The sequence below is a fragment of the Callithrix jacchus genome, chromosome 7, assembly GCF_049354715.1.
Source record: "Callithrix jacchus isolate 240 chromosome 7, calJac240_pri, whole genome shotgun sequence".
In the NCBI taxonomy this organism is placed as follows: Eukaryota; Metazoa; Chordata; class Mammalia; order Primates; family Cebidae; genus Callithrix; species Callithrix jacchus.
Genome location: NC_133508.1, coordinates 31,683,332 through 31,695,480, shown reverse-complemented (window position 1 = coordinate 31,695,480; position 12,149 = coordinate 31,683,332). Strand labels below are relative to the sequence as shown.

Genomic DNA, 12,149 nt, shown 5'->3' with positions numbered 1-12,149 from the left:
GTAGATCAAGAGGTCAACAGATTGAGACCATCCTGGTCAACATGGTGAAACCCCGTCTCTACTAAAAATTACAAAAAATTAGCTGGGCACAGTGGCGTGTGCCTGTAATCCCGGTTACTCAGGAGGCTGAGGCAGGAGAATTGCCTGAACCCAGGAGGCGGAGGTTGCGGTGAGCCGAGATCGCGCCATTGCACTCCAGCCTGGGTAACAAGAGCGAAACTCCGTCTCAACAACAAAAAAAAGGCGGCTGGTCCGAGTGCAGTGGTGTTTACAACTAATTGATCACAACCAGTTACAGATTTCTTTGTTCCTTCTCCACTCCCACTGCTTCACTTGACTAGCCTTAAAAAAAAAAAAAAAAAAAGGAAGTTTATTCTTGAGTAAAGCATAGTAATATAAATTTAGTGGTTTATAAGAAGACAATTGGATTCAAACCATATGTTTGACAACATAAGATAAGGCTAAACTTTAAGGGTTTTTTTTTTTTGAGACAGAATCTCACTCTGTCACCAAGGCTGGAGTGCAGTGGCACTATCTCAGCTCACTGCAACCTCTGCCTCCTGGGCTCAAGCTATCCCCCCACCTCAGGTTCAGGCTGGTTTCAAACTCCTGAACTCTAGCCATCCTCCTCCTCAGACTCCCAAAGTGCTAGAATTACAGGTGTGAGCCACCACACCCTGCAACAGCTATTCTAACAAGGTTTATACAGTATTTTCTTGGTTTCTGTTACTTATCCTTGAGAATAAGAGTGCTGCCTTTCCTTCTAGTATAGGGAAAGTGTCTTTCACATGGAAATTTCATCTTTTGCTTTCAAGAAACAGCATTAAGGCCAGAATAACTATAGAAATACTATTAAAACTATAGTTTTGTCTAGGTGCAGGTAGCTCACACCTGTAATCCCAGCACTTTGAGGTTGAGGCAGGTGGATCACTTGAGGACAGGAGTTCAAGACCAGCCTGGCCAACACAGAGAAACCATGTGTCTACTAAAAATACAAAAATTAGCCAGGTGTGGTGGTGCATGCCTGTAATCCCAGCTACTTAGGAGGCTGAGGCATGAGAATTGCTTGAATTTGGGAGGTGCAGGTTGCAGTGACCCGAGATCGCACCACTGCATTTCAGCTTGGGTGATTGAGAGAGACTGTCTCTAAAAAAAACCCTATAGTTTTAATAGTAACTATTAAGAATAGATTCTTATTAATCAGTATGCCAGAAGAGCTGAGGAGTTTTGGAAAAAGAGAGTTTGGCATATAGAAGGATAAAGGAGAGGAGGTATAGGAAGGGGTGGGAAAGGTTTTGGGGAAGAATGAGTCCCAGGTAGCTTTGTGACAGTACTTCGCAGTGAGGCAATCTTTGAGTCCTGAATGTGAGTTTTTGAGCCTCAAGATACCAATTGAGATATTCATCTCAGTTGAGATATTCATCCTACTTGGACTATATGATTTCATAGATGTGATCCTTTATTTTAGTTTTAAGAAAAATGGGGCCAGGCGCAGTGGCTCAAGCCTGTAATCCCAGCACTTTGGGAGGCCGAGGCGGGTGGATCACGAGGTCAACAGATCGAGACCATCCTGGTCAACTTGGTGAAACCCCGTCTCTACTAAAAATACAAAAAATTAGTTGGGCATGGTGGTGCACGCCTGTAGTCCCAGCTACTCGGGAGGCTGACGCAGGAGAATTGCTTGAACCCAGGAGGTGGAGGTTGCAGTGAGCCGAGATCGTGCCACTGCACTCCAGCCTGGGTAACGAGTGAAACTCCATCTCAAAAAAAAAGAAAAGAAAAATGGACTGTTGTAATAATCCCCATAATATTTCAACATATCAACTGGAGTCTCAGAAGGGGTAACTATTTTGACATACCTTTGAACTTTGAGAACCCATTTGTAAATAAATTTATTTGGGTGATGTGGTTTAATGCTGAATACACAAAAACTAATTTTATATATACATACACACACACACACATACACACAGACACACAGAGAAATGGGGAGTCTCACTACGTTGCCCAGGCTGGTCTTGAACTCCTGGGCTCAAACGATCTGCCTGTCTCAGCCTCCTAAAGTGCTGGGATTACAGGCATGAGCCACTGCTCCTGGCCACAAAAACCAATTTCAAATATAGGTGTGTAAATGAATCAGAAAATAAAGTATGTACTCCGCAAGAGGAATGATAGCCTTCTTTAACAAGGGAGAGAAAAAAAGTCCCTTTTAAACAGTTATGAGAGTCCTCATAACCAGGAAGAAAAAAGTATTCATCTTAACCAAATCTATAGCAAGGAGGGAGAAAGTTCCCCTAAACAGAAGATTTCATAACCAGTAGTGAGTAGTTTATTTATTCCCAAATAAAACTGAACTAAACCAAAATAAAAAATATGAGTTCAAGCCAACTCATATTCAAGAGACTCACCATGGGGAAAAGAGGTTGCTCGTAGAAGTTTGGGGGCTCGAAAGACTTGAATAATGTGGGTACTTCATGTCACATTCCGGAAGCTAATTCTCTGAAGTGAGTCTGCTTGGATCCCACCTCTGACACCAAGTATGTAGAAACCAAAATAAAATATAGAAGTGAATCTATAAATCAAATATTTTATTTGGGAATCACAGAACTGGAATTTACGGTATATATATGAACATGTGGGTGGTCTTTGGTATGTTCAAAGACCAAAAAGAAGGGTGGAAGTTTATTAGAAGGAAAAATATTATGTATTGTTTTGAAAGAAAGCTCACTGCCACTAGAGAAGCTTTTGGGAGCTGGTAAGCTCTGATTGCTGAATGACAGCAGTAGGTAAAACTAGTCTATGAGTCATAGCATGTCATTTCAGCAGCTACTAGGTAAAAACCAATCTTAAAGTTACAGCAGGCTGTTTTAGCAGCTGGGCTTGCAGGCAGTTTAAGGAGATGGTCCTATGTGCCCTGAGTGATTTCCGTGCCCCCATCCCTGGACTCTGAGTTAGTTGGGTATGACAAAAATGTCCTAATCTGTACAATCAATGATTACAAATACTAATTACTCTTTAAAAAAATTTTTTTTTTTTTTTGAGACGGAGTTTCACTCTTGTTACCCAGGCTGGAGTGCAATGGCGTGATCTCGGCTCACCGCAACCTCCGCCTCCTGGGTTCAGGCAATTCTCCTGCCTCAGCCTCCTGAGTAGCTGGGATTACAGGCACGTGCCATCATGCCCAGCTAATTTTTTGTAATTTTTAGTAGAGACGGGGTTTCACCATGTTGACCAGGATGGTCTCGATCTGTTGACCTCGTGATCCACCTGCCTTGTCCTCCCCCCAGTTTTTTTTTTTTATACAGTATCTTGCTCTGTCTCCCAGGCTAGAGTCCAGTGGCATGATCTCAGCTCACTGCAACCTCTACATCTTGGGTTCAAGCAATCCTCCTGTCTCAGCCTCCTGAGTAGTTGGGACTATAGCTGTGTAATCTAGCTAATTTTTTGTATTTTTAGTAGAGATGGGGTTTCGCCATGTTGGTCGGGCTGGTCTTGAATTCCTGATCTCACCTGCCTTGGCCTCCTAAAGTGCTGGGATTACAGGCATGAGCCACAGCACTTAACCACAAATACTAATTCTTTGTGCCTGTATTTGTCTTTAATAAAAGTGTTAATCAAAACTGATCATATGAATTTATATAGTAAAAGCAGTGAGATTTCACCAAGAAAATATTAATAAATCTCCTAAAACCCTTAAAGAAGTGTTATGTAAATCTGACCACTATTGTACTCATGATTCTCTTTGTGTTTTCTGAAAATTAAACCCACAAATAAATATAATCAAATACTGAAACATATCAGACAAAATCATTTATAGGGCATCTGTGTAACCCATGGAAACAAGAAGCAGTTGATATTATAAAGTGGGTGAGTGAACAGATAATCAGAGAAACACATGCCTTTAGTGTTTTTCCCAAAATATATTTTGTTGACCTTAATTAGCAGACAAAAGATCCATGAAATTCTAATTTTATTAAAATGGAGGATCCAATTTGTTAAAACTTGTTCAAGGCTCTACTAAACTTCAAGAAAAATAAAATACTTCTGAAAATTTATATACATTTGATAAAATGTATACCAAGCCTCAAAATAAATGTAGTACCTAGATTTTAAATTATTATGGTAAGAAACAGACATTATTCAATCTGAACTTAAAAACTCTTGCGTTTTTCAAAAGTTTGCCTATGAGTGCTAGTTTATCTGATTATTATTATTTTTGAGACAGGGTCTCACTCTTTCACTCAGGCTACAGTGCAGTGAGACGATTTTGGCTAACTGCAACCTCCACTTCCTGGGCTCAAGTGATCCTCCCACTTCAGCTGAGACCACAAGCGCATGCCACCATGTGTGGCCATTTTTTTTTTTTTTTTGTATTTTCAGTAGAGATGGGATCTTGCCATGTTGCCCAGGATGGTCTTGAATTCTGAGCTCAAGCAATCTGCCTGCCTCAGCCTCCCTAAGTGTTGGGATTATAGGTGTGAGCCACGGCACCCAGCCTTCTTGATGTGTTTATTTTAATCAGGTAAACTTTTATAAAACAGATGAAGCCCAAATGTTTTAATAACAACAACAAAAAAGTTGCCAGAAAAATTTAAAACATTTTCATGATATGAATAGATAAAACATTCTGACATTTTGAATACCAAAAAGTTTAAATATGAAGTCTATTTCTTATGCCTTCCATCTACTGTGTTCTTATATCTCAACAGTTACTTTGTTCTAGTTTAATATGTATACAACTTAATACAATATTCTGTACCATATTTCTGCATTTTTCATGTAAAAAATAATCTTGGAGATCTTAATGTTAAAGCAAAGAACTCTGATTTTTTTTTTGTTTACAGCTGTACAACATTCAAACATATGGCTCTATCATAATTTAACTAGTATCCTGTTGGTGGGTACTTAGCTTGTTCCCAATCTTTTGCTCTTCTCAACAATAAGAAACACCTTGTGATTTCTTATATGTGGAGACATCTGTGGCATAAATCCCTCGAAATGAAATTTAGGGCTCCCAGTATATATGCATTTGTAATTGTAACAGATACTGCCAAATTCCTGTTTCTTTATAGCCCAGCCAAAGTGATGCCAGATATAATTTTATGCTTTTTCATTTAGAAATACACAATGAAAAGTAGGTTACTTATTAAAGAATTAGAAAGAAAGTAGGACAAGTTTATGCAGAGTACAGACTAAATTTTCACCCCAAAATACATGCAACAAGAATTTATTGTGCATCTACCTATGCCAAGTTCTTTTAGGCACTTGGGATATATACACAAACAAATCAGACGCAAATCTCTGCCTGTGTGTGGAGCTTCTATTTCAATTCTTCATTTTGGAACTCTCTGGTACTTCACAAGAAGCCAGTTAAATGTCAAAATCCTGAAAATGATCTGTTGAAATCCTGAGCACAGGCGCCAGACATATGCTACAAGTGTTATTTAAAAACTCACTAGAGGCAATGTTGCATATGATCATAGCTCTCCATCAGGTTCTTTTAAAACAACACACTAGAGAGAAAGCTCTTTTTATCCGACTCCATCTGCTGTTGGTGGTGATCAGCATACTGTGGGCATTGTGGTATCATCCGAGATTAGGCTGTTAAATAGGAAGTGGAATTACAGGCAGATCAGCAAGTGTATGCAAACTGTTGAGTTCTTTCTCTTGCTGAAACCAAGGGTGCCTAATTCAGGTTTGGAAAGTAGGGAAGATAAGGTTATCAGCACATTCCTATCAGGGTCGTTTCCTTTTTGCACTGCTCTTGTTTTGGTTTCATAAGGGGAACACAGCAGAGTCTATGGAAAACAGTTTCAGAAGCATACAGGCAATACTCTTCACACTGAACAAATGCATGAAAGCAGAACGGGTTAGAAACTGAGGGAAGACAAGGTGGTGAGTGCCAAGGACTGTGAGAAGTGAATGCAACGATAGAGACAGCACAGTCTCAGGCTTATTTTTTTAAAAAAATTCTCATTGTAAGCCTCTTTCCTTTCTAAACGGAGAATATCTTAACAGTTTAGCTTGCATTAGACTTAATAAGAATGTTGTAAACCACAGTTGTTAAAGTCTTGCTACTGCCCTATTGGATTCTTTGCATCCTGTAAGGAACAATTTGGAGTTCAGCTGGTTGATAAGGAAGCCAGGGTTTGTGGCATCTGCAAGTACAAAGTGGAGCAAAGAAAAGAGCCAACTCTGGAGAATAGCCCTTGAGCGCTTGAATCATATATATGCTGGGTGTTTCCCCCCACTTTCTAGTCTCTATTATTAATAAATATTTCATCCTGACACCACAACAGGCACAATCAACAACTGGTTAAAGAATGAGTAATTTCTCAACTTCCAACATCTCTCAGTTATTTTTTCTCACACTCATTGAATTCTAAAGCTAGAAGGCGGCTCATTTGAGAACTCAGGTTCAGAAGACTGACGTGCCAATAAATGGCAGAAGCCAGGTCTCTTGCCTGATTCCCATTCGAGCAGAGCTCCTGCTGCCACAGGAGCTTCAAAGACCTTCCAAACGTGTGACTTCCGGGTTCGGTGCTGCCACACTGCAAACCGGGAAGACACAGGACAATGAACCTGTGGCTTCCGCAGGGCTCGCATCCGCGGGCCCGTGGACGGCCGAATGCTGACCGACTGGTTCTGCCCTGAAGCGGCCGCCCGCGTCCCAAGGGTCTCCTCAGCACACAAGTGTGCAGAGCGGATCCCGCCCTGTGCTCTGGCGGCCCCGGCAACGGACTCAGTGCCGCGAGTCCCATTCCGTCCCCCTGAGGCGGCGTGCGGCACTTTTTCGGGTGTCCCAGTGGAATTTTCACGTGAACGACTGACCCACGCCCAGCTGAAGTTCCAGGGCCGAGGAAAGGAGCGGCAGGGCCCACGCCCGGCTCGTGTTTCCCTGGGCTCCATTCCTGCCACCCTGGCGCTCGGTCCGCCCTTCCCTGGTTTTCCCTACGAGCGTTTTCTTAACGCTTTCCACTCCTTGTTTACAAAGTGCTGAGCCCCCTTAGCCGCCGGCTACCCCGCTGGGCCAAGTTCCCATACCGCACCCTGGGCCGCCCCCGCCCTGTAAGGCCGCGGGTCGACGCACCCCGCGCCCTCCCAGACCGTCCGGGAGCCCAACGCCCGCCCGCACTCCCGGGCCGTCACGTGAGCCTCCCGCCCCGCCCCCGCGCATCACGTGAGCCCCGCCCCGCGCCCCGCCCCCGCGCCGGCGCGCTCCGACGTGCCCTGGAACTTACCCTCCCTCAGAGGCCAGCCTGCGGGGACCGGCCGGCTACGGCCGCCGCCGTGTGAAGGTTCTCCGAGCTCGCGTCGCCGACCCGCAGCCGCTGGGCGGGCTGAGGAGCGAGCCGCCCGCCGCGAGGCCGCCGGGCTCCGGGTGAGGTGCGAGGCGCGGGTCCTGGCGGACGGAGGGGCAGGTTGGCGAGGCGCTGCACAAAGGCGCGCCGGGGCCCGGGCTGTGCCCGCCAAGGGCGGTGGAGTCGGGGGGTAGCTGTGTGCGGGAGGCGCGGCCGCGGCGCCGAGGTGCGAGCTAGTGGAGGACGGGCGCGCCGCGGGGGGCTCCGGTCGCGGGGGTGGGCGCCGGGGGGAGGGGGCCAGCGCAGCCCATTGGCTGACGTGGGCGAGAGGGTTTAAATGACCCGAAGTTGTGGCTCCTTTGCCCCCTGTGTTTCCTGACTTCCTGTGTGAGGGCAGCGCCCGCCGCCCCGCCCCCAGGGAGGAGAGTGTAGGGTGCGCGGATGTGTGTGCGAGTGCGGGAGAGCGCGCGTGTGTGCACAAGGCGGGTGTGTGCGTGTGTGTATGCAAAAGGCGGGTGTGTGTGTGCACAAGGCCGGCCCGGCTCCTCCAGCGCCGTGGGCCGGCTCCCTAACCGCGGTGGGGCTCGCAGGTCTCCGCCCACCCGGGGAGCCCACCTGGGGTGTCCCTCTGGGGCGTCCCTCGGGCACTGTTGACCTTAAACCGGACACTTTCTTCTTTGCGGTCTTTCTCGATGCCCCGCCCCTGCTGGACGGACAGGCCTTCGCTCCCCTCCAGCTTCTCTGGGCGCAATCTCCTCAAAGTCCTTGAATTGAAAAATCCTCTTTACCAGCGTGCCGCCCGCCTCCCGTCTCGGGGGAGCTGGTTGTCTTCTCAGAATGGCTGTCCTTTACGGGTTGCTGCTTAAGTGACTGCAGACCCTCTGAGAAGAAATGGCCACACGGTCATCGTTAGAGAAAAAGGCACGCCCTTCAGCTGTCGAGGCGTGTGATGTTTTCCTTTTGACTGTAGCTGCAGTTTGATAAATGCATTTGCAAAGGTTAAAGCACGACGTTGAAAGTAGACCTTTATCGAAAGTTCTCATGTCATCCCAAGTGGAGTGTTTGTTGTGAATAAAGGCTTTTAGCACTCGAATAACAGGATTGCTTGTGGCTAGCTTTATGGCTAATCATGAAATAGAGAAGTTTATTTTATCGACTGTTTAGGCATGCGTTCCTAAAGGGAGGTCGTGGAAGAAGGAAGCCTCACTCGGGTTCTGGTTCACTTTCTGCTACCCGACTTCTAGAGGTTAGATCTAGGGAGACTCCGGGTGTTTGAATGGAAGTGTTAAAAGTCGCCTAGCCACGCCTCTTTCATACTTAAAAGTCGGGAAGGGTGGCGTAGATTTGTATTTACTTGCGCAAATCACATTTTCTTTACCTGATCTATAGGAGGGTGTTTTACAGAATGGGTCATCATCTTCTACGTCCTCTGGTCTGAATAGGCAGTCTGGCTCCTGGCGCAGTTATTTTTTTCTTTGTTTTAAAATTGCCTTGGAAACGTTTAGGGCAGAGTTTTGAGAGCCCAGAGCAGGAAGTGATCCTGAGCCATGCCACCTGAAGAGCCAGACCCACTGGGCACATTTGTGCGACCCCTGGTAGTATGTGGCTCCACTGCTCTGAAGGTGTTTCTCTCTTGGGGAAAAATAACCCCCAAAAGTGTAATGTACAGATTATGGGTGTGTGTATATTTATGCCTCAATATTTGTTGATATGTTTCTGTTCGCATTTTATCAACCACAGAAGCCAGAGAAGATTGTTGAGTCACCGATTCTTAAGATAATGCCGCCTGTGTAGATTAGTTGATCATATGTAATGATCAATACATTACATCTCTTTCGGCTTTATATTTACTAATGCCAGTTGTTTTGAGGTGCAAATGAAAATAGGTAAGTGCTGTAGAAAAACAGCATGTTACCTGTAGTTAATCATTTGGCTTTAGTATCTGCTCAGTAGTTTTTTAATAGGCTGAAAGAAAGTGAGCTTTACAAAGTTTTAAGTACTTTAAGTTATGTAAGTGACATTACTGAAAATAATAAGAGTGGTTAAAATCTTTAAATGGAGTAAAAACTGTAAATAGTGGTGATCCGTAAAACCATTAAATAGTAGTACTAATATTTTACTTACCTGAGAAAATAGGCATTACAGTTTTATAATAAATTATGGGCGAGAAAAGTGAAATTAAACTTTTGTCCTGTGTTTAACAATTTTGGCTAGAATTGCAAATATGCACTATTTTGTAACGTCAATCAGATGTGAAATGTGTGGTAGTACCACATAGCCTGACATATAAATCGGGCTTTTCGGATTATCTCATTTGAGGAACCTGTTGGCCCATTGTCTTTGTTTTTTTTTCTTTCAGTCAACTGGCCCTGGCTCATTGATAAATATATATTGCTTTGCTGTCATACAGCCATTTCCCTATTACTTTCATTGACTTCATGGACTTAATGAATATCCTGCAGTTTCATTTTGCAGTTGATTAGCTTTTTATTTGAACTTAGCTGCCAAATGGTGTACTCGCTAAGCCTCCCTCCCCTGTTGATAATCTAGTGCTTCTCAAACTTTAATATACATAGGAATCACCTGCACTTCTAATATCCACTTGGTCATGTGAATGCTATTCTGCCAGACCACAGACCACTGTTTTCTAATAGAAATATAATGCCTATGTAAATTACTGTGTAGTGGGCGCTGTGGCTCACGCCTGTAATCCCAACTCTTAGGGAGGCAGAGGCGGGAGGATAGCTTGAGCCCAGGAGTTCGAGACCTGCCTGGGTAATATAGTGAGACCCCGTTCTCTGCAAAAAGGAAAAAAACAGACAACAACAACAACAAAAAGCATAAATTACTGTGTAATCTTAAAGTTTCTAGTATTCACATTATAAAAAGTAAGCACGTGGAAAAAAGTGAAATAGGTGAAATATATTTTACTCATTATATTCACAGTATCACTTTAACATGTAATCAATATAAAAATTATTGATATTTTCTGTTCTTTACACTGGACCAGGATTTTTGAAATATCAAGTGTGTTTTACACTTAGAGCTTATCTCAATTTGCATTGGTCATGTTTGACTAGTGGCTAGTGTATTGAACAAGAGTTTTGGAGTCTAAAGTCTAGACCAAAGTTATTCTTAGTGTATTTTCAGATTGACCCCATCAGCAGTCCTTGGGAATGTAAATTTTAGGGCTCCACTTCATACCAGTGGTTGGTAGATTATCTAGGCCTGGGGCCTATAGTCCATGATTTGAAAACTCTCTGGGATGTGGCTACAAAATGTATATGTGGCATCCTGGATGGTACCCTGGAACAGAAGAAGGACATTAGGAGAATACCAAGGAAATCTGAATAAAGTGTGGACGTTGTTATGTGTCAGTATGGGCTCACTGAATACGACAAATGTACCATACTTACATAAGTTGCTAACTTGGGAAACTGGGTGCAGAGTACATGGGAACTCTCTGTACTATCTTTGCAGTAATTATGTCGATCTAAAACTCTTTTAAAAAAAGTTAATTTTTTAAAAAGTAGTTCTTCAGATTATTCCATCGTTCACTAAACATTTGAGAATCCAGTGATCTAGATCATTAATCACTTACACTTCTGCAGCCTGGTTGGGTGGGATGGTGGCTAGTATTGGGTCTGGTAGGACAATAATAGTATTTTTGTAATAAGAGCTAAAATTTCTAAAGCACTTGCCATGTACCAGGCTCTGTATCAAGTGCCTTACACAGGTTTACTTATTTAATTATCCTAATATGCAGTATGTACTGTTAATAAGCTCCATTTTACAGATGGAAAAAGCTGAAGCTCAGAGAGGTTAAATGACTTGTCTGCAGTCATACAGCTAGCAAGAGAGAGACAGGATGTTTTATAAATTATCAGTGCATTTGTAACTATTTTTCTACTCACAACTTTTGCTTCCTTGAGTAAACACCAATTAATATAGATAGTCTGTGATGTCTTAAAAGTTACAAAGTTCTTTTTCTTTTTACAAAGCTCTTTTGAGGTTTTTATTGTTTCCTTTGTTTTACAGACAAGTTAAGGTGCCTAGGATCCTGAGAGCTGATAAATGGCAAAGCCTAGATTTAAATTTTAGACCTCTGACTCCGAGTTCTATGCTCTTTTCCTGCACTGCAGTAGAAGAGTATGTTATGAGGTTGGAGTGATATCTTTTAAAGTTGGTTGAAAAATTTCTATATTTTGCTACATGTTCTTAAAATTTCAGTTTTTGAAGATATAATATACATAAAATACACTAATATTCAACAATAAAAAAGAAGGAAGTGTGGATACAACATGAATGAATCTCAGAAGCATTAATCTAAGTGAAACATGTCAGACACAGAAGGCTATGTACTATATGATTTGTATTTTTCTATTATGCTTTTGCTTCTTTGAGTAAGCAGTGATTAATGTGATGCCATCTATCATGCTTTATATCTAAGTGCTTTTTTCACATTTTCTCTTCGCATTCTTATAAGGATCTTTTGAGGTTTGTACTTTTCCTGTTTTAGAGATGGATTGTACCGCAGTTTGTATTCACAAGTTCATAGACCTTTGAGTTTTCAATTTCTGGCCATTATGAATGTTCATGTAAGGGCTTTGTGTGGACTTAACGTTTTCGTTTCTCTTGGGTAAATATCTAGGAGAGGGATTGCTGGATCATATGGTGAGGGTATGTTTAACTTTATTAGAAATGACCAATTGTTTTCCAAAGTGGTTGTACCATTTTGCATTTCCACCAGCAATGAAGAGATTATATTGTACAAATATTCTCTGTTTTGTTAGTGATATCTGTTGTTTTATTTTACATCATTAGGGTTTGTTTGACAGTTTTTTAAAA

General features: G+C 42.9%; 1 protein-coding gene across 27 annotated transcripts in view; it reads left to right on the top strand.

Annotated features, from left to right (window-relative positions):
• Positions 1 to 7,249: 7,249 nt before the first annotated feature.
• ARHGAP12 (Rho GTPase activating protein 12) overlaps positions 7,250 to 12,149 on the top strand; it is a 116,543-nt gene continuing 111,643 nt past the window's right edge. For 17 of the 27 annotated variants that reach the window (XM_078329848.1, XM_078329847.1, XM_078329846.1 and 14 more), the window contains exon 1: positions 7,250 to 7,381. The gene's annotated coding sequence lies outside the window, so the exon portion shown is untranslated. Of the gene's footprint in view, positions 7,387 to 12,149 lie in introns of all 27 variants that reach the window. The other 10 variants (XM_078329844.1, XM_078329839.1, XM_054258614.2 and 7 more) reach the window with 1 other exon arrangement.